General features: G+C 38.5%; 2 non-coding genes across 2 annotated transcripts; one reads left to right on the top strand and one right to left on the bottom strand.

The window, feature by feature from the left end:
- Positions 1–1,431: 1,431 nt before the first annotated feature.
- On the bottom strand, positions 1,432–1,537 carry LOC121230103 (small nucleolar RNA R71). The gene has a single exon (XR_005928055.1). It is a non-coding gene; the product is annotated as a small nucleolar RNA R71 (small nucleolar RNA).
- Positions 1,538–9,659: 8,122 nt separating this feature from the next.
- Positions 9,660–9,766, top strand: LOC121229882 (small nucleolar RNA R71). The gene has a single exon (XR_005927836.1). It is a non-coding gene; the product is annotated as a small nucleolar RNA R71 (small nucleolar RNA).
- Positions 9,767–23,759: the final 13,993 nt, after the last annotated feature.

Here is a 23,759-nt window from a genome sequence, read left to right as displayed (position 1 = left end):
ATTACTTGTTACGAATCACGCGATCATAAATATTTGACTTGTTATTAATTATGTGTTCTTAATTCTTGTTTTGATATTCCAGGATATTGATTCAAGTTAAAGCTCTTATTTAGAGGAGGAATAGACCCTGTCTAAGAGTAAATTTGTCATAATTAAGCGGAGTTAGTTGCGCGCCTAGAGATAGGGTGACAAGATTTTGCCGGATTAGGGTGAAACCTAATAAGAGGATACATAGATCGAGTTAATGCAACCCTAGAGCATTAATTAGAAAGATATTTCAATTATTCAAACTAAGGTTAGACGTTGTTAGTCTCGAGAGAGATAATAATATAACTTAGGGATCTTACGGAACAAGTTGAATGAATAAATCATCCGATTTAGAGTCAAATAACAAGTAAAGTCTAGGTGGATTTTTCCTTAGGTATTGTCTTAATCAATCGAGTTTTCCAAAAAGTATTTTCCCCAAATTTCTTTTCTGTGATTTCTTAGTTTAATTAATTAGTTAGCTAAACAAAACCCTTTTATTTTTTAGGCTTGATAATAAAAATAAAGTTGATACTAGTACTTTTAGTTCCTATGGGTTTGATAATCCGGTCTTGCTAAAGCTATACTACAGTTCGATAGGTACACTTGCCTTCATCGTGATAATAGTTAGTTTCAAGAACGATTCATTATAAATATTTAAAACCTGTCATGAATATCATGTATCAAGTTTTTGGCGTCGTTGCTGGGGAACTAAGATATTAGGAACACTTGATTTTTATTACTTTAGCCATTTTACTTTTATTTCAATTTAAAATTTTATTTTATTTTCTTTTCTAACTCTTCATTTATTTTCTTCTGACAGTTTTTTTCTAGTTTCTAACCAGGAGAAACCCGTCAGGACCATTACTATTTGATAGTGAGATCGATCGCACGGTTTGTAGAAACCAAAGAGAAAAAAGGCAAAGCTTACGTTACACAGAAGAGAAAGAGGAAGATACTTCAACCACCACCGAGAAGATGGCTAAAAACCAAGAAAATTCATTACCTCCTGCAATTGCTGTTAATCAGAATCTTGCTCCGCGCACTATGTATGATTATGCTAAACCTTCTCTAACAGGAACTGAATCGAGCATAGTTATACCTGCTACTGCTACAAATAGTTTTGAACTGAAACCTAACACAATTCAAATGATACAATAGTTTGTTCAGTTTGATGGTTTACAGGACGAGGATCCCAATGCTCACTTGGCAAATTTCCTAGAATTTTGTGATACCTTTAAAATTAATGGCGTTTCTGATGACGCCATCTGCCTTCGGTTGTTTCCCTTTTCATTAAGGAATAAGGCTAAAAAATGGTTGAACTCGTTACCACGAGGGTCAATCACTACTTGGGAACAAATGACTAAAAAGTTCTTACTAAAATATTTTCCGCCTGCTAAAATGGCTAAATTATGTAATGATATCTCTTCTTTTGTGTAGATGGATTTAGAAACACTCTATTATGTATGGGAGAGATATAAGGAACTTTTACAAAGATGCCCTCACCATGGTTACCACTCTGGCTACAGGTTCAAACTTTTCATAATGGCCTGAATCCTTCGACTCGGCAGATGATTGATGCAGCTGCTAGTGGAACCATCAATAATAAAACACCTGAAGATGCCTATGAATTTATAGAGGAGATGTCACTGAATAACTATCAGTGGCAAGTCATGAGGACAAAGCCAACGAAAATAGCCAGTGTTTATAACATCGATTCGGTCATCATGCTCTCTAATCAGGTAGAACTCTTGAGTAAGAAAATTAATGGCTTTCTTAGTTCTTCACAAGTTCACCCAGTAATGCAGTGCGACGCAAAGGGAGGTGGATCGACAAATTCAGAATACCCACATTATGGCCACAACATGGAGAACGAGCAGTTAAATTACAAGGGTAATAATCCTCGATCTCAAAACAATCCTTACAGCAATACTTACAATGCAGGTTGGAGGAATCACCCAAATTTTTCATGGGGAGGCCAAGGAAATCAGAAACCACCACCCCCTCCAGGCTTTCAGCAACCACCATACCAGCACGAGAAAAAGCTGAACCTTGAGGAGATGCTAACCAAATTCATCTCGGTGTCAGAGACTCGTTTTTAGAATACCGAGACGGCACTCAAAAATCAACAAGCATCAATCCAGGGGCTCGAAACTCAGATTGGACAGCTCGCCAAGTTGATTTTCGAATAGCCATAAGGTAGCCTACCAAGCAACACTGAATCTAACCCAATGGAGAAACTCAATGCAATTTCCATTCAAGATGAGGAAGGGTTAGTGGCAAAACCAAAGCCAAAACCGATGGTAAGCGAAGGTCAGAGATACGTGATATTCGTGACAGGTTTTAAATATTTATAATGAATCATTCTTGAAACTAACTACTATCACGCTGAAGGAAAGTGTACCTATCGAACAGTAGTATAGCTTTAGCAAGACAAGATTGTTGAACCCAAAGGAATTAAAAGCACTAGTAATGATTGTCTTTTTATTATCTAGCCTAAGAATAATGGGGATTGTTTTAACTAACTAACTAATTAGCTACACAAAAAATTCATAGAAAATAGAATTGGGAAATTACTTTTGGAAAAATGATTGATTTAAGACAATACTTAAGGAAAAATCCACTTAGACTTCACTTATTATTTGACTCTGAATCGGGCGATTTATTCATTTGACTTGATCCGTAAAAATCCCTAAGTTATAGTATTATCCCTCTCGAGACTAACAACGTCTAACCCTAGGTTGAATAATTGAAATCTTTTTCTAATTAACTTCCTAGGGTTGCATTAACTCGATCTATGGATCCCCTTATTAGGTTTCTCCCTAATCTGACAAAATCTTGTCACCCTATGGCGCGCAATCAACTCCGCTTAATTATGAAAAATGTACTCTTAAACAGGGTCTATTCCTCCTTTGAATAAGAGCTTAGCTTAACTTAAATCAATATCCTGGAATATCAAAACAAGAATTAAGAACACATAATTAAGAACAAGTCAAATATTTCTCATACAATTCAGATAATAATAACAAGATCTATCTTAGGTTTCATTCCCCTTAGGTATTTAGGGGTTTTAGTTCATAAGTAAAATGGTAAACATCTCAGAACAATAATGAATACAAAAAATAAAGAAAAACCCAAAACTCCTGAAGGGAAATTGAGGGGAGATCTTCAGTCTTGATGATGAATCCGGCTTCTGAGATGGATCAATCGGCTTTCCTTGAGCAGTTCCCCGCTTCATCCTCTGTGCCCTCATTTTCCTCCTTCTCTAGAGTATATTTATAGGCTTTAGAATGTTAAGAACCCTCAAAATTGGACTTTTCCTAATTAGACTCAATTTGGGCTCGACAGGGGCATGCCCGTGTGACACACCTGTGTGCGATTACTTCAGGCCGTGGTCAAGCATGTTTAATAGGCACGGGCGTGTGGTCCACCCGTTTGAGTTGTGCTTCGATTCCGCCAAATTGACACGGCCGTGTGGTCTGCCCGTGTGAGGAAGTCCAGGTCATGTTGATTTCATACATTGGCCCATTTTCTCCGTTTTTGACCCGTTTCTCGTTCCTTTCACTCTCCTATGCTCACCTAAGTATAAAATATGAAATTAAGGCATTAACAGCATCGAATTCACCAAATCTAAGGAAAAATCATCCATAAAATGTGCTAAGCATGGGATAGAAATATGTATAAATTACGGTTTATCAAATACCCTTACACTTAATCATTTGCTTGTCCTCAAGCAAAATCCTCAACTCATAATCAAAATAAATTCTTCTCAACTTATAATTTCTATCGATAATATCTCAAAATAATCCATAGGTAATTATACATTGAAAATTCAACTGAAAGAACATCAAAGTTTCAAACATTCCAAGTTGAGCATTTTATTATTAAAACATAGGTGTCTCCCCTCATCTAAGTAATTACCTTTGATTCAAAATATCACAGAGTTTCACATTCTCACTAAAGATTTACTCAAATCGCTCGAGGTGTTTAAGGACAATGAATGAAGCACTTAATAGTCAATAATGAAAAGTTATTATGATAGGCTTGCATGAAAATCAAATCTCTACCACTATAAATTGAGATGAAACATCAATCAAAAGGTCTTTATAGGGTTGTAATGTGGCTTTGGTTAGAGGGTGTGGCCCCTAAATAGAAAAAGTAATTAAACATCAATTGCGTACAATAGCGCTTTTTCTCAGAATATGGAATTTAACTTCTTTAGCTCAAAATATTACTACTACTAATATGCATACATGTATATATATATTAGAACAAGTCAAATTACAAAATAGAATAAAACATAGCTAAGCAACTATTCCAACTCAAATCTCAACAAAAATAGGGATCAAATTAATTTAGGGGATTTCAACAATAATGAGTTATGGGTTAATATTGAGGGTAAATTAATGAATGAGTTGTTAGGCTCAAGGGGGTTCACTAAGGGTTAATTGTGAAGGTAGACCTTTATGGAGTGAGTGGGTTAAACCTAAGCGCCTTTATCATTTTGACATATCAAATCAAATGGTGTGGTCTTGACATGCATAATCAAGCAAGTTCTAGAATAACAATTCAATACTGATGCACTCATAATGAATGTGAGCATGAAATAAATAATAGATGCTCTAAAGGCTCAAGATCTCACAAAAATTATAGCTTTTTGATGTTTAAGCTTGTGAATTCCAACCCAAGGTAATACCTAAACTTTGGGAAACAACCTAAAAGTTTTTAATTATTCAAAAATCAACTTATCATGCTTGCTTCCCTAATGTCTTAAAGTTTAAACAATCAATACATAAATGCCTATGTTTTAATTCAAGATATATTAATAAAATTATAGACTAATTAGAATTCATTCTAATAATGATATGAGAAGATCACATGAGAATAAAACATAATTCAAGGATTTTTCTGATATAAAAGACCCCCACACTTAAGATGTACATTGACCTCAATGTACAAAGGTAGATATATTGAAAAAGATAGATGTATAATCATAAGATAGGGAGAGAAGTGAAACTTCCTGAATGATGAATTTATTCCTTGAACTGGAGTTTTGGAGAATAACTGGCGTGAGAGTGGAGGAGGATACTCCGGTGGTGGTAGAGGTTGGGTTCCACAAATGCTGCACCAAAAGAATATTATATCTCACGTTGGCTATGGTCGTGGTCGAGCAGGACATGGTAGTCGTGGAGAACCTTTCCTAGTGGAGTTTCAAGTTCTTGAGTAATAGTGAGCTTTGGAGCTCTTTATAACTGTGATAGAATCAGGAACTCTTTTAGGAAATATATAAGGAAGACTAAGTACTCATAATGAATTAGCCGAAATTAAAAATTGTAAAATAATAAATATAAAACCTAATAAAAATAAGCTTAAAGAAAAATAAAAAGTAGTCTTAAAGTAGAATAAAAGTAAAAACATAAAATAATAAATAAAAGTTTCTAAACATCTTCATTGCGAGATGGTTCGCGAGGTGGGGGTGGCGATGAGATGTGGAAGTGCTGACAAATCTTGTGTAGTGTAGCATCAATGTGATCGAAGCACTAAAAAAACTGTTGCTCAAATCGAGTTAGGCGCTCAGAGATGTCAGCATATGAAGCCGCCGCATGAACTGGACGAGAAAGAGGTGGTGGCTGAGACGGTGGGTCCTCGTGACGTGGAGGGACATCATCAATAATGTCTTCGAGGGCTTCCTTCTCGGTGGATTGGGTGAGATGGTACTAAGGAGGGAAAGTGCCACGCCGTTTCTCGATCATCCTCATTCTTAGCATGCTCGAGATGCCCTATGGGGACATCTGGCCTATGAGAGTGAGGGAGGATGATTGGGCTGCTGTGTTAAGGAGCCTGAAGTACCGAGCCAACCGCGTCACATAGGGCCTAATGGAGATGACCGTTGAATGGCGAGGGCAATGATATAATCCAGGTCTATGACGTGCCTGTGTGACATACACCATAGAAAGTAGGTGTCGTGAGTGTTGATAACGCCAGTGCTCTCTCGCATTCCTATTAACGTGTGAGCCAAAATGGTGTGTAGGTACCTTAGAGATGGAGGGAGAGCCGATACCTTGGAGCAGCTAGGATTGTAGGAGGCAGCACTGGGGGTGAGGGCGTTCCAACACCGTAAAGGAGAGTGATGGATGTGGCGATTGAGAGTGTGGAATTCATTCTCCTCCATGAACTCCTCAGTTCAAAAGCCTAGTGCAGTTCTAAACTCTGGGACGTTCAATTGGTGGACTAGACCGCCGAGGCGAAATTGGATTGTCCCGGGTCATCAAAGCGGGCCATCACGGTTTGAAGATGGAACGTTGAGCAGAGTTCCATCATGAGTTCGAGATATGTCGGCTTGACAATCTCAAAGAAAAGCCCCTAAGGATCGGTGGTGAGGAGGGCCCAAATTGCATCCATGAGTTGGATTTGTTCTAGCGCAGCCCAATCTATACAGCGGCCCACTTCCAAGGGTCAGGCTTGTAGAATCTGGAAAAGTTCTTCTTGGGGCCCAATGGGGAACTACAGGAAAGGGTGACGAATTTTCGCAGTAAGACTGGAGGAAGATGACACTCTCTTTCTCTTTTTCGAAGTAGGGACGGCGGCTTTCTTTCCTTGTGAGGTAGACATAATGTACCTGTAATGGAAATTGAAGTGGAATGTGAATACTTTCCATGGGGCTTACATATTAACCTATACTATAACAACCAAAATAAATGTGCCTAATAACCCTATGAGAATAAGTAATGGAGATATCTAAAGAATGAATTTGTGTGGGGTTAATAGCATTAAACTCATAGGAACAATGAATGAATGTAGCCTAATATACTGACTAAGAAAATAAAAAAAAATTACCAAAGCAAAACTTAAAAACATAAATTTATCTACTATTCTAACTATGAATGTGCACGTAAATTAGTCAAATGGAGCATAAAAATCATGAAAGAAGCAAAATAATTGAAGAAGATTGAGATAAAAGAGTAAACAAACGCAAGAAGGAGGAGCTTAGGCGTCAAAAATGTGGTTGAAGGCGGCGCACGAGCATGGCAGGAGGACGTGTGAATCTGCGGCGGCTAGGGTTAGGGATTTTGGGTGAGGGAGATGATGAATAGTGAAGGGTATTTATAGATTTTCAGACACACGACCAAGGGACACACCCGTCTTACCCAATTTTTACTCGTGTGATTTGCAAATTTTGAATTTGGGCGCGTTTGACATTTGGCCCACGCCCGTGTTCCTTGGGAGTATGGGTGTACACGGCCGTGTCTGTCTTCGTTCGCTTCTCCCACGCCTGTGTATGTAGGTCCACCCTCTTGTTGTTTTGGCAGGTTCACCCACGGTTGCTTGGCACGGGCGTGTGGCACGCCTATGTTAATTTAACATGTTCAGCTACGGTTTCAAGGCACAGGCGTGTCTCACGTCTGTGTTGTTTTGGCAGGTTTTCCCACAGCCATGTCGCACGGCCGTGGCGATTTATCATAGGCTGTGCTAGGGAAAATCTTTGCCCTGTTTCCCCACGGTTCTAAACACGCCCGTGTGCTTAGCCGTGTCTGTGTGTTAAACATGTATTCAAGAGCTCCGTTAGTGAGTTAGGTACTAAAATTTAAAGAAGTTAATATAGTTAGTGCTCGAGTTGCCTCCCGAGAAGCGCTTATTTAAAGTCTAAGCTCGACTTACCTCTCTATTGAATGGTCATGGTGGTTTGAGGAGTTTATACTCCTCATTCCTGCTGTGAATCTCATTAAAATAAGGTTTTAGGCAGGTATTGTTTACCTTAAAAGCGCCGAATTTGGGATGACTTACCTCGACTGTACTGAATGGGAAAATGCTAAGTATCGTAAGAGGGATTTCTTCATTCGGTTTGGTAGTGATAATGTGAGGATCTGCGGCATCTAATAAAACTTTATCTCCAACCTTAAGTTGATTTGGAAAGGTATTGAGCTTGTTTTGGCGTAGTTTTGGTTTATCTTGTGTCCTCAGTTTATGTGTCTGCCATTCATCTAGATCCTTGATTTGTAGCCTTCATTCTTCATGAATAGGTCCTCTACTATTGCTTGAAAATGGCTCATGTACTTCCTTCAAACTCATTTCCTGCAAAGTAGGTTGCACCATATTGTCAGTTTTAGTAGAATGGTTTAGACAATCACCTTCAATTTTTGATGTGTTGTCGGAATTGCGAGCTTGAAGGGTGATTGTTTCGTCTCCCACACGAAGTGTGAGCTCACATGTGCCAACATCAATAATCATTCTAGCAGTTGCTAAAAAGGGCCTTCCTAAAATCAAAGGAGCGTTGCTATCCTTCTCCATGTCTAGAACAACAAAGTCAACGGGAAATATAAATTTATATCTTAACAAGAACATCTTCAATGATACCCATAGAAAATCTAATGGTTTTATCAGCCAATTGAAGGCTCATCCTAGTTTGTTTGGGTTTCTCTAGACCTAGTTGCTTAAATAATTTGTAAGGCATAACATTGATACTAGCCCCTAGATCAGCCAACGCATTATTAACATCTAAACTACCAATTAAGAAAGGAATCGTGAAACTCCCTAGATCTTTTAGTTTATTGGACAGCTTATTCTGAAGAATGACTGAGCAAACCGCATTCAGCTCCACATGCGACCTTTCATCTAACTTTCATTTATTTCCTAAAAGCTCCTTTAAAAATTTGACTGCGTTCAGCATCTGTTAAAGTGCTTCAATAAATGGTAGGTTAATATGTAGTTTCTTTAACAGTTTAAGGAATTTACCAAATTGTTCGTCTGAGCGATCTTTTCTTGTCGCATTGGGGTATAGCACATGAGGTTTATATTTTGTACTTACCAATTTTTGTTCGTTTTGGCCAACCTCATTCTTACCTTCGCTTACCACTGATTCTAGCCTTGGTTTTGCCACTAACCCTTCCTCATCTTGAATGGCAATTGCGTTGAGTTGCTCCCTTGGGTTAGATTTAGTGTTGCTTGACAGGCTATCTTGTGGTCGTTCGGAAATCAATTTGGCGAGCTGTCCAATCTGAGTTTTGAGCCCCTGGATTGATGCTTGTTGATTTTTGAGTGCTGCCTCAATATTCTGGAAACAAGTTTCTGACACCGATATAAACTTTGAAAGCATCTCTTCAAGGTTCGGCTTCTTTTCCTGTTGGTAGGGTGGTTATTGGTAGCCTGGAAGTGGTCTCTGATTTCCTTGGCCTCCCCATGAAAAATTTGGGTGGTTCCTCCAACCTGCATTGTATGTATTGCTATAAGGATTGTTTTGAGATCGAGAATTGTTACCCATGTAATTTAACTGCTCGTTGTCCATGTTGTGGCCATAAGGTGGGTATGCTGAATTGCTCGATCCACCTCCATTTGCTTCGCAATGCATTACTGGGTGAACTTGTGAAGTACTAAGAAAACCATCAATTTTCTTATTCAAGAGTTCTACCTGATTAAAAAGCATGGTGACCGAATCGATGTTATAAATGCCGGCTATTTTCGTTGGCTTTGTCCACATGACTTGCCACTGATAGTTATTCAGTGACATCTCCTTTATAAATCCATAGGCATCTTCTGGTGTTTTATTATTGATGGTTCCGCCAGCAGTTGCGTCAATCATCTGCCGAGTCGAAAGGTTCAGGCCATTGTGAAACATTTGGACCTATAGCCAGAATGGTAACCCATGGTGAGGGCATCGTCGCAAAAGGTCCTTATACCTCTCCCATTCATCGTAGAGTGTTTCTAAATCCATCTGTACAAAAGAAGAGATATCATTACGTAATTTAGCCGTTTTAGCCGGCGAAAAATATTTTAATAAAAACTTTTCGGTCATTTGTTCCCAAGTAGTAATTGACCCTCGTAGTAACAAGTTCAACCACTGTTTAGCTTTGTTCTTCAATGAAAAGGGAAACAACCGAAGATGTATGGCATCATAAAAAAATGCCATTAATTTTAAATGTATCGCAGAATTCTAGGAAATTTGCCAAATGAGCATTTGGATCCTCATCCTGCAAACCATCAAACTAAACAAGCTATTGTATCATTTGAATTGTGTTGGGTTTCAATTCAAAATTATTTGCAGCAATAGCAGGTCTAACTATACTTGACTCAGTTCCTATTAAATTAGGTTTAGCATAACCATACATAGTGCGTGGAGTAGGATTCTAATTTACAGCAATCGCAGGATACATAGTGCGTGGAGCAGGATTCTAATTTACAACAATCGCAGGAGGTAGCGGATATTTTTGGTTTTCAGCCATCTCCTCGGTTGTGGTTGAAGTATCGTCCTCTTGCCAATTCTCTGTGTATCTTAAGCTTCACCTTATTTCTCTTTGGTTTCTGCGAACTGTTCAATCGATCTCACTGTCAAAAAGTAATGGTCCTGACAGGTTTCTTCTAGTCATAAACTATAAAAACCTGCCAGAAAAAAGAGAAAAAGAAGAATTAGTAATAAAAATTAGAATAAAATTTAAATTGCAGTAAAAGTAAATGGCTAAAGTAATAAAAATTGAGTGTTCCTAATATCTTAGTTCCCCGGAAACGGTGCCAAAAACTTGATACGTGATATTCGTGACAGGTTTTAAATATTTATAATGAATCATTTTTGAAACTAACTATTATCACAATAAGGCAAGTGTACCTATCGAACAGTAGTATAGCTTTAGCAAGACCGGATTGTCGAACCCAAAGGAACTAAAAGTACTAGTAATGACTATCTTTTATTATCTAGCCTAAGAATAATGGGGTTTGTTTTAACTAAACTAAGAATTCACAGAAAATAGAATTGGGGAATTACTTTTGGAAAAACGATTGAATTAAGACAATACCTGAGGAAAAATCCACCTAGACTTCACCTGTTATTTGACTCTGAATCGGACGATTTATTCATTTGACTTGATCCGTAGAAATCCCTAAGTTATATTATTATCCCTCTCAAGACTAACAACGTCTAACCCTAGGTTGAATAATTGAAATCTTTTTCTAATTAACTTCCTAGGGTTGCATTAACTCGATCTATGGATCCCCTTATTAAGTTTGACCCTAATCCGGCAAAATCTTGTCACCCTATCTCTAGGGACGCAATCAACTCGGCTTAATTATGACAAATGTACTCTTAGACAGGGTCTATTCCTCCTCTGAATAAGAGCTTAACTTGAATCAATATCCTGGAATATCAAAACAAGAATTAAGAACACATAATTAAGAACAAGTCAAATATTTATCATACAATTCAGATAATAATAACAAGATCTATCTTAGGTTTCATTCCCCCTAGGTATTTAGGGGTTTTAGTTAATAACTAAAAAGGTAAACATCTCAGAAGAATAATAAATACAAAACATAAAGAAAAACCCAAAACTTCTAAAGGGAAATTGAGGGGAGATATTCATTATTGATGATGAATTCGGCTTCTGAGATGGATCAATCAGCTTTCCTAGAGCAGTTCCCAACTTCCTCCTCTGTGCCCTCCTTTACCTCCTCCTCTAGGGTGTATTTATAGGCTTTAAAATGCCTAAGAACCCTCAAAATTGGCCTTTTTCGAATTGGACTCAATTTGGGCTCGACAGGAACACGCCCGTGTGACATGCCCGTGTGTGATTACTTCAGGCCGTGGTCAAGCCTGTTAAATAGGCATGGGCGTGTGGTCCACCCGTGTGAGTCGTGCTTCGATTCTGCCAAATTGACACAGTCGTATGGTCTACCCGTGTGAGGAAGTCCAGGCCGTGTTGATTTCGTACGTTGGCCCATTTTCTCCGTTTTTGGCCCATTTCTCGTTCCTTTCACTCTCCTATGCTCACCTAAGTATAAAATATGAAATTAAGGCATTAAGAGCATCGAATTCACCAAATATAAGGAAAAATCATCCATAAAATGTGTTTAGCATGGGATAGAAATATGTATAAATTATGGTTTATCAGTAAGAATGAGGTAGGCCAAAACGAACAAAAATCTGTAAGTATAGAATATAAACCTCGTGTGCCATACCCCAATGCGACAAGGAAAGACCGCTTAGATGAACAATTTGGTAATTCCTTAAACTTTTAAAAAAACTACATATTAACTTACCGTTTATTGAAGCACTTTCGCAGATGCCAAACGCAGTCAAATTTTTAAAGGAGCTTCTAGAAAATAAACGGAAGTTAGATGAAAGGTCGCATGTGGAGCTGAATGTGGTTTGCTCAGCCATTCTTCAGAATAAGCTACCCAACAAACTAAAAGATCCAGGGACTTTTACGATTCCTTGTTTAATTGGTAGTTTACATGTTAATAATGCGTTGGCTGATCTAGGGGCTAGTATCAATGTATGCCTTACAAATTGTTTAAACAACTAGGTCTAGGGAAACCCAAACAAACTAGGATGAACATTCAATTAGCAGATAAAACTGTCAAATTTCCTAAGGGTATCATTGAAGACGTACTCGTTAAAATTGAAAAATTTATATTTCAGTTGATTTTGTTGTTTTAGACATAGAAGAGGACAGTAATGTTCCTTTAATTTTGGGAAGGCCCTTTTTAGCAACTGCTAGAATAATTATTGACTTGGCACAGGTGAACTCACACTTCGTGTAGGAGACGAAACAATCACCCTTCAAGCTCGCAACCTGAACAACACATCGAAAATTGAAGGTGATTGTACAAATTGTTCTACTAAGATTGATCATATGGTGCAACCATTTTGCAGGAAATAAGTTCGAAGGACACACATGAGCCATGTTCAATCTACAACAAAGGATCTACACATGAAGAACGAATGCTACAAATCGAGGAGTTAGATGAATGGCTGACATTTAAACCGAAAAAACACGATAAACCAAAACTATGCCAGAACGAGCTCTATACCTCACCAAATCAACTTAAGGTTGGAGATAAAGTTTCAGATGCCGCAGATTCGCACATTGACACTGCCAAACTGAATGAAGAAATTCCTCTTACGGTACATAGCATTTTCCCACTTGGTACAGCTGAGGTAAGTCATCACAAATTCGGCACTTTTAAGGTAAACAACACTCATCTTAAACTTTACGTTGATAAAATTGAAAGCAGGGATAAGGAGTGTAAACTCCTCAAGCCACCATGAACACACACTAGAGAGGTAAGTTGAGCTTAGACTATAAATAAGCGCTTCTCAGGAGGCAACCCGAGCACTAACAGAATTAATTTCTTTACATTTTAGTTTTAACATCTAACATACTCACCGAATCATGGAACGCAGGCTTTTTAAAGCACACACGGCCAGGCACACGGGTGTGCCTTAGGCCGTGTGAAAAAAAGGTGAAATTTTCCCCAACATGGGATGCGATAAGTCGCCACGACCGTGAGTTAGGACCGTGGGTGAATCTGCCAAAACAACACGGGCGTGCGACATGCCCGTGTCGTTGAAACCATGGGTGAACCTGTCAATTTAACATGGGCATGCGCCTGCATACACGGGCGTCGAAGAAGTGAACGGAGATTGACACGGCTGTGCAACATGGCCGTGTACACTAATGCGCCTAATTTTGAAAACTACGAAACGCACGGGCTGAGATTAGAGCACACGGGCGTGCCCCACGGCCGTGTGCCCCAATTTCTCTATAAACATGTATTATTTATTTTATATTATTTTTATCTCTATATTTTGAAATTATTTTTTATTTTCTTTTAATACTATTTTATCCTGAGTTTTTACAATTTTTATTCTTCGGCTATTTCACTACGAGTAATTATGCTTTAGTATACCTCTTAAAGAGTTCCTGATTTTATCACAGTCAGAAAGAGCTTCAAAGCTCATCCTCGCATAGGAACTAAAAACTACCCCGGGAAAGGTTCTCCACGACTGCCATGTCCTGCTCGACCACGACCATAGCTACCACCAGATATAATATTCTTTTGGTGCAGGACTTATGGACTAATGAACCTCTACCACCACCAGAGTATCCTCCTCCACTCTTACGCCGATTATCCTCCAAAACTCCAGTTCAAGGAATTCATTCATCATTCAGGAAGTTTCACTTCTCTCCCTATCTTATGATTATAAATCTATCTTTTTCATTATATCTATCTTTGTACATTGAGGGCAATGTACATCTTAAGTATGGGGGGTCTTTTATATCATCATTAGAAATCCCTGAATTGTGTCTTATTCTCATGTAAATCATTTATATCACTATTAGAATGAATTTTAATTAATTTATGATTTTTATTGATATGTCTTGAATTAAAACATAGGCATTTATGCATTGAGTATTTAAACTTTAAGACATTAGGGAATCAAGCATGATAAGTTGATTTTTGAAGTTTTAAAAACTTTTAGGTTGTTTTTCCAAGTTTAGGTATTATCTTGACTTGAAATTCATAGGTTTAAACATCAAAAAGCCATAATTTTTGTGAGATTTTGAGCCTTTAGAGCATCTATCATTTCTTTCATGCTCACTTTTATTGTTGCTTTGAGTGCGTCAGCATTGAATTGTTATTCTAGAACTTGCTTGATTATGCATGTCAGGACCACACCATTTGAGTTGATATGTCAAAATGATAAAGGCACTTAGGTTTCACCCATTTACTCCACAAAAGCCTACCTTCATAATTAACCCTTAGTGAACCCCTTTGACCCTAACAAGCCATTAATTGGTTTTCCCTCAATATTAACCCATAAACCATTATTGTTGAAATCCCCTAATTTGATCCCTATTTTTGTCGAGATTGGATTTGAACTAATTGCTTAGCTATGTTTTTCTCTTCTATGTAGCTGACTTGTTCCTAACAAAAAAAATTCATACTTACATATTAGTAGTAATTCGGTATTGTTAAGCCGCAGTATCTAAATTCCATCTTCTGAAAAGAAGCTCACTTGTATTCAATTGATGTTTAATTACTTTTTCTAGTTAGGCAATTTTTCAATTCAATCTCGATTTTAACCTTTTCTTTCAGCTTGTGACCACACCCCCTAACCAAAGCCACGTTACAACCCTTTAAAGACCTTTTAATTGATGTTCATCTCAATATATAGTGGTGGAGATTTGATTTCCATGCAAGCATATGGTAATGACTTTTCAATATTGGCTATTAAATGCTTCATGTATTATCCTTAAACACCTCAAGTGATTTGAGTGAATCTTTAGTGAGGATGTGAAAATCTGTGATATTTTGAGTCAAAGGTAATTACTTAGATGAGAGGAGACACCTATGCTTTCATGATAAAATACTTAACTTGGAATGTTTGAAACTTTGATGTTCTTTTTGTTGAATTTTCAATGTATGATTACCTATGGATTATTTTGAGATATTATCGATAGAAATTATAAGTTGAGAAGAATTTATTTTGATTATGAGTTGAGGATTTTGCTTGAGGACAAGCAAATGCTTAAGTGTGAGGGTATTTGATAAACCATAATTTATACATATTTCTATCCCATGCTTAGCACATTTTATGGATGATTTTTTCTTAAAATTAGTGAATTCGATGCTCTTAAAGCCTTAATTTCATGTTTTATACTTAGGTGAGCATAAGAGAGTGAAAGGAATGAGAAACGGGCCACAAATAGAGAAAATAGCCCAACGTATGAAATCAACACGGCCTGGACTACCTCACACGAGTAGACCACACGGCCGTGTCAATTTGGTAGAATCGAAGCACGACTCAATGGGTGGACCACACGCCTGTGCCTATTTAACAGGCTTGACCAGGGCCTGAAGTAATCGCACACGGGTGTGTCACACGGACATGTCCCTGTTGAACCCAAATTAAGTCCAACTCAGAAAAGGCCAATTTTGAGGGTTCTTAGACATTCTAAAGCCTATAAATACACCTTAGAGGAGGGGGAAAAGGAGGGCATAGAGGAGCTTTACTATTCCTTGCTTAATTGGTAGTTTAGATGTTAATCATGCAATAGGTAATCTAGGGGCTAGTATCAACGTCATGCCTTACAAAATGTTTAAGCAACTAGGTCTCGGGAAACCCAAACAGACTAGGATGAGCATTCAATTAGCAGATAAAACTATAAGATTCCCTAGAGGTATTATTGAATATGTGCTAGTTAAAATCGATAAATTTATATTTCCCGTTGACTTTATTATTCTAGACGTAGAAGAGGATAGCAACACTCCCTTAATTCTAGGAAGGCTCTTTTTAGCAACTGCTAAAACCATCATTGATGTTGGCACAGGTGAACTCACACTCCGGGTGGAAGACGAAACAATCACCCTTCAAGCTCGCAATTCTGGCAACACATAAGGAATTGAAGGTGCTCATTTAAACCAATCTACTAAACCTAATAATCGCGTCATTTGAAACAAATAATAAATATTTATAATGAAGATCAAACCTAGACTAACTATTATCATGATGAAAAGGCAAGCGCACCTATCGAACAATAGTATAGTAATGGCAAGACCTGGATATCGTACCCAAGGGAACCAAAAGTACTAGTAATAACTATCTTTTTTATTATTTAACCTAGAAATAAAGAGGGGTTGTTTATTAAACTGATTAACTAAACTAATTAACTAATTAAACTAAAGCAAAGAGAAAATTTGGAAAAAGACTTGAAGAAAAGTAATTGATAAAGGCGACACCCAAGGAGGAATCCACCTAGATTTCACTTGTTATCTAACTCTGAACCAGACGATTTATTCACTTGACTTGATCCGTGAGACTCCCTAACCTATATTATTATCTCTTTCGAGACTAATAACGTCTAACCCTCAATTGAATTAATTGAAATCTCTTTCTTAATTAAAACCCTTAGGGAAGCAGTAAATCGATCTACAGACTCCCATATTAGGTTTCACCTTAATCTGACAAAATCTCGTAACCCTATTTCTAGGTGTTCGATCAACCCTATTTCTAGGCATTCGATCAACTCTGCTTAATTATGCCAAATCTACTCTTAGACAGAGACTTTTGCTCCTCTGCATAAGCACATCAAATCATGAATTAATGCCCGAAATATTAACTCAAGCATTAAGAACACATAATTAAGAACAAATCAAGTACTTATCATACAGTTCAGATAATAATAACAAGATCCATCATAGGTTTCAACCCCCTTAGGTATCTAAGGGGTTTAGTTCATAATAAAATAAGAGTACATCTCAAAAGTATGAAAATAAAAAAAACATAAAGAAAACTCTAAAACCCCTGAAGGAATTCTGTGAGAGATCTTCAGTCTTAGAGTAGCTCCGGCTTTTGGGATGGATCGTTTGGCTTCCTTTAAGTAATTCACAGAGTGTGGTTCTATACTCCAGAAAAGTTCTGGAGGAGACCCCTTTTCTAAGTCATACTTAGGGTGTTTATATAGGCTTTGGATTGGCTTTCTTCCTCCCTAAGTATCCTTTTTCGTGTAAAATACAACTTCTTGGAAAGGGACACACCTATATGCCATGGCCCTGTGACGTGATTGCCATGCCGTGTTCGATCCTTTAAATTACACACGGCCGTGTGGGTCAATGGCCAGGCCGTGTGAATCGTGAAAGCCTTGGTCGATACCCTCAAAAGACACAAGTGTGTGAGCTGCCCGTGTGGCAAGGCTTAGGCCATGTCATTTTCTCGATTTGGTCTGTTTTGTCCCTTTTTGGCTCATTTTTTTGGCTCCTTTTGACTCTTGGTGCTCTCTTGAGTACAAAACATGAAATAACCAGATTAAGAGGACCAAAATCCACAAATCTAGTAATAAACATCCATAAATATGCTAGGTATTTGGGGTAAAAATATGTATAATTTGGCGTTTATCAAATACCCCCACACTTAAGCATTTGCTTGTCCTCAAGCAAAACTCTCATTAACTGCTAGAATTCATTCCTTTCAATCACATAATCATTACTGATAATGTTACGAACTATTCCACGAAAAATCATACAGTGAGAATTCAACTATAGGGGCATTAAAAGCCTCAAACAATCTAAATTGAATATTTTGATAATAAAATCATATGTAATCTCCTTCCTCTAAGTAATTAACTTTAGTCCTAAATATACAAGAGATGGCATCCTCACTAAAGATTCACTCAAATCACTCAAAGTGTTTAAGGTCCAAGATTAAGCACTCGATTGTCTAGCATGAGAAGTTATTACCATAGGCTTGCATGAAAATCAAATCTCCACCACTTGTAAATGATATGATACACAAATCAAAAGGTCTTTGCATGGTTGTAACAGGGTTTAGGTTACGGGTATGGATACAAGCTGAAGAGAAAAAGGTTAGAATCGAGATAATTTCAATATATTACCCCACAATAAAAAACTTAATTACTGAATCACAAACAAATATCTAGAACTATATTATATGAGCTCTCTTTTTTTCATGACAACTTTAGCTTGCTAAGGATTACAATAATAATACTGAGATTTTTTTTAAGAACAAATCAAGTCAATACAATATAGAAATCATACTTCATGATTCAGTAACAAAAAATGGTGAACATAGTGAGGTAACAATATTAAATTTAATCTCGATAAAAAAAAGGGTAAATTAAGTAAGAGGATTTCAACAATAATGGGTTAATGGTTTAATGATAAGGGTTAATCAATAAAAAGGGTTAGAAGGCCCAAGGGGGTTTACTAAGGGTTTAATTATGTGGGAAGGCTTTTTATGGAGTAAGTAGGTTAAATCCCAAGTGCCTTTATCATCTCAGTATATCAAATCATACGTGTGATCTCAACATGTATAATCGAAGCAAGTTCTAGAATAACAGTTCAATGTTGACACACTCAAACCATAAAATAGGTGAGCAAGAAAGAAAGCTATATACTCAAAAGGCTCAAAAATCTCACCAAAAATTTGGGTTTTGGATGTCATTCCTATATACTTAAGATTTCAAGATAATACCTCAATTTAGGAAAATAATCTAAAAATTTTAGTTCTCAAAATATTAACTTATCATGCTCGATTTTCTAATGTCCAGTAATCAAATAATCATGCATAATTCCCATGGTCTAATTCATGACATATCAACAATAATTATAGATCACTCAGCATTCATTCGATCAATATTATGAGAAAATCACTTAAGCACAAGACCAAATTCAGGGATTTGAGAATAATGCAAAAAGTTAGGCATTATGTTCATGTTCACCCCCCACACTTAAGATTTACATTGCCCTCAATGTACAAAGATAGACTATTCAAAATAAATAAAATCATCAGAGGGAAGGAGGTGAAACTCCTTGTTATATGGATGCAGAGCTTGATTCTGAGGCTGGAGTGTTTGGGGAATGTGGTAGCTGCCACTGTTCTTGGCTAGATGAAGAAATTGGGTCGTTGAACATGGCACTAGTGAGGTATTGTTCCCCATTTGTTTCATAATTTCGTAAAATATTCCTAGCAGCTTTGCTTGGAAGTCTGTAGAATCATGAAGAGCTTATTAAGAGTGGGTGCGGAAGAGAGCGTAGTGGGATTACTTGTTAGAAATATCAGAAAAATGAAGAAAGTAAAATTTACTAATATAGATGTCTTTCAAAAGAAAATAATAAAATTGAAATGAAAATAAAAATAAAAAGATAAGAGGATTTAATGGTCCTCGTCAGTGGGGCCCTCAGGTGGTGCCGCTGGAGCGGCGATGTGAAAGTGCTGGCACAACTACTGCATCATGGCCTACATGTCATCCATCTGTCTATCACGTCGCCGATCTCGCTTGTGAATCATCTCGAACTGTGTAGTGCAATACTACTTGAAGTGAGTGAGTCGGTCGAAAAGGTGTGCCAATGAAACAGCCGCATGAACTGGTCGCTCTCTAGGTCGCTTGGTAGAAGGCTCCTCGTCAATGGCATGAGTGAGACGGTACCGAGGAGGATCGGTCCCACGTTGGCACTCGATCATCCTCATGTGTAACATAGTCGTGATGCCCTGTGGGACATCTGACCTATTAGTGTAAGCGCTGATGACTGGGCCACAGTGTTGAGGAGACCAAAGTGTTTGGCGAGGCGCGTCACGTAGAGGCCGATAGATATTACTCCCTTCCGATGCCGCTCGGTTTGATGGTGAATGGTGAAGGCGATGAAGTATGCCAACTCAGTCACGTGTGCATTCGCCATGCACCATAAATAGTAGGCATCATGGGTGTTGACGACACCGGTGCTCTTTCTCCTTCCGATCAAGGTGTGTGCCAATATGGCATGGAGATAGTGTAGGGAAGGGGCGAGAGCTGAGGCCTTCGAGCGGCTGGGGTCGTAGGTGGAAGAGAGTGGTGCCAAAGCCTTCCAGCACAAGGAGGGAGAAATGTGGATATTGCGTGGTAGTGCATTCATGTCCTCCTCCTCCATAAACTCATTGGTGTAAAGTCCCAGAGCGACTATAAACTCTGGGACACTCATTGCGTGAACTAGGCCGCCTAATCGAAGCTGAATGGTGTTGGGGTAGTCATTGTTCGTAATCTCCACCTGTAGATAAAAAGTGAAGCATAATTCTAAAATTAGCTCTAAATAAGTGGGTTCTGTAATAGCGAAGAATCGTTCCCATGGGCTTATGGACAGGAGGGCGCGGATGGCATCAGCTAGCTGGACTTGCTCTACGGTAGCCCAGTCGATGCAGCGACCTGTAGTGAGGGGTCGCGCGCGTAGTATCTGAAATAGCTCCTCCTATTAAGCTTGCGAAAACTCAAGGAATGGGTGCCAAACTTCGGCTGTAGGATGTACCGAGGAAGAACACGGTCCCTTACGTTTCTTTGAGGATGGGACCGCAACCTTCTTGCCTCTCGATGATGGCATAATGTACCTGAAAATGTATGAGCATTGATATAGTAGTTCCAAGATGTGTTAACATTTAACGATATCAAGTGAGAGGTGAAAAAATTATATGATTATTCAGAAACATTTACTGGAATCAAAGATGCATCGTCAGTTAAGCAAGAATCCTAAAACTAGTATATGTTATTTAGTAGTTTACACAATTCAAATATAGAAAATACTAAAGTAAATTCCTAAAGTATTCAGGTTGAGAAGGTGAACCAAAAGCTGCTGTAGGGTGGCACATGGGCGTGTTGGTAGCGAGCGCGGGCGTGTGGCGTGGGGTTACAGCCGTGTGGAGGAAAAATAGAGGAAAAAGAGAGGGGGAAGTGAGGATTAATGCAGGGGGAGTGGATTTTAGGGTGGTTTTGGTGGTTGGGGAAGTGAGAATCTGGGGAATGGTGGCCAGAATAAGGATTAGGGAGTGGAGAAGGGGAGATTTTGACTAGGGTTTTGAAAGGGGGGAGAAGATGAACAGTGGTTTGCTTATATAGGGGAGGGCCACACGGCCTAGGGCCACACCCATGTACTCTGAAGGTGAGCCCGTGTTTTTCGAATTTTGCGATTGAGGTCGTGCCTGGCTACTATCCCACACCCGTGTGTCTTGGGCGAGTGTGGCACACAGCCATATCGCACGGTCGTGCCTAGCTTTGTTCGCTTCTCCCACGCTCGTGTGTTAGGGTACCACGCCCGTGTATTTTTGTCCATGGCTTAATGGCACGGGCATGTCTCACGATCGTGTCGAAGAAACAGAATTGAGCCTTGCCCCTGGCACGCCCGTGTTTTTTCATTCCCACACCTGTGTTCACCTATCAAGTTCACCCACGGCCCTGTCACACGGCCATGGGGATTTCTCACATCCCGTGTTTTGGGGAAATCATGTTCTGCTTCCACATAGCCGTGTCTCTTACCCTGTTCGGCCACGGCTTTAGGCACGTCCATGTGCCTGACCTTGTGTGCTGAAAAAATTTACAACTCAAAGGTAAAGTTAATGATTTAAAGTGTTAGAAATTAAAAATAAAGAAATCAAAATATGTTAGTGCTCGGGTTGCCTCCCGAAAAGCGCTTGTTTATAGTCTAAGCTCGACTTACCTCTCTAGTGAATGGTCAGGGTGGTTCGAGGAGTTCGTACTCCTCATTCCTGCTATCAATCTCATCAAGATAAGGTTTTAATCGGGTGTTGTTTACCTTAAAAGTGCCGAACATGGGATGACTCACCTCCACCATACCGAATGGAAAAATACTGAGTACCGTAAGAGGGATTTCCTCATTCGGTGTGGTAGTGACAATGTGGGGATCTGCGGCATCTAGTAAGACTTTATCACCAACCTTAAGTTGATTCGGAGAGGTATCGAACTCCTTCTGGCGTAATTTCGGTTTATCGTGTGTTCTTGGTTTATGTGCTCGTCATTCGTCTAGCTCCTCTATCTGTAGCCTTCATTCTTCATGAGTGTATCCTTTATCATTTCTGGAACATGGCTCATGAACTTCTTTGAAACTTAATTTCTGCAAAGTAGGTTGTGTCATACTGTCAGTTTTAGTATACTGGTGTGGACTATTACCTTTAAAGTTTGATGTGATACCAGAATTACGAGCTTGAAGGGTGAACGTTTCGTCTCCCACACGAAGTGTAAGTTCACCTGTGCCAACATCAATAATTGTTTTAGCAGTTGCTAAAAAATGCCTCCCTAAAATCAAAAGGGTGTTATTATCCTCCTCGATGTCTAGAACAACAAAATCAACGGGGAATATGAACTTATCTACTTTCACAAGTACATCTTCAATAATACCCCTAGGAAATCTTATAGTTTTATCTACCAATTGAATGCTCATCCTAGTTTGTTTAAGTTTCCCAAGACCTAGTTGCTTAAACATTTTGTAAGGCATGACTTTAATACTAGCCCCTAAATCAGCTAATGCATGACTTATATCTAAACTACCAATTAAGCAAGGAATTGTAAAACTCTCTGGACCTTTTAATTTGTGGGGTAGCTTATTCTGTAGAATAGCTGAGCAGATTACGTTTAGCTCTACATGCGATGCTTCGTCCAGCTTCCGCTTGTTTACTAAAAGCTCTTTTAAAAATTTCATTGCATTTGGCATCTGCGACAAAGCTTCAATAAATGGTAAGTTAATATGTAATTTTTTCAAAAGTTTAAGAAATTTACCGAATTGTTCGTCTGAGCAGTCTTTCCTTGTCGCGTTAGGTATGGGACACGAGGTCTATATTCTTCATTCACCGTTTTGTTATGACTTACCTCACTTTTACCTTTGCTTACCACAGTTTCTTGCATCAATTTTGGCTTAGACGCAATGAATCCTTCCTTATCTTGAGTACAAATTGCGTTGAGGTGTTCCTTGGATTAGGTTCAGTATTACTTGGTAAGCTACCTTGTGGTCATTTAGAGATTAGTTTGGATAGCTAGCCTATCTGAGTTTCAAGCCCTTGGATCGATGCTTGTTGATTCTTAAGTGCTGTCTCGGTATTTTGGAAACGGGTTTCTGATACTGAGATGAATTTAGAGAGCATGTCTTCAAGGTTCAATTTCTTCTCTTGTTGATAAGGTAGCTGTTGAAAACCCTGAGGATTTTGTGGCTTTTGATTCCCTTGACCACCCCAGGAGAAATTTGGGTGGTTCCTCCAACCTACATTATAAGTATTACTGTATGGGTTATTTTGAGATCTAAAGTTATTGTTACCCATATAGTTGACTTGTTCCTCTTTGGTTGTAGGATTGAAGGATTGATATTCTGTATGCACACCACCTCCACTTAAGTCACACATTATTACTAGATGTACCTGCGTAGAACCAAGTAAACCATCAATCTTTTTATTGAGAAGTTCTACCTGATTTGACAGCATAGTAACTGAGTCAACGTTATAAACGCCAGCTATTTTTGTTGGCTTTGTCCTCATAACTTACCACTGATAGTTATTCAGTGACATCTCCTCTATAAACTCATAGGCATCTTTCGGTGTTTTATTGTTGATGGTTCCATTAGCAGCTGCATCAACCATTTGCCGAGTCGAGGGATTCAGACCATTGTGGAATGTTTGTACTTGAAGCCAAAGTGGT

This window comes from Gossypium hirsutum, chromosome A05 (assembly GCF_007990345.1).
Source record: "Gossypium hirsutum isolate 1008001.06 chromosome A05, Gossypium_hirsutum_v2.1, whole genome shotgun sequence".
Taxonomy (NCBI): domain Eukaryota; kingdom Viridiplantae; phylum Streptophyta; class Magnoliopsida; order Malvales; family Malvaceae; genus Gossypium; species Gossypium hirsutum.
Note: the sequence above shows the minus strand (reverse complement) of the source record. Positions and strands in the feature narration are given on the sequence as shown.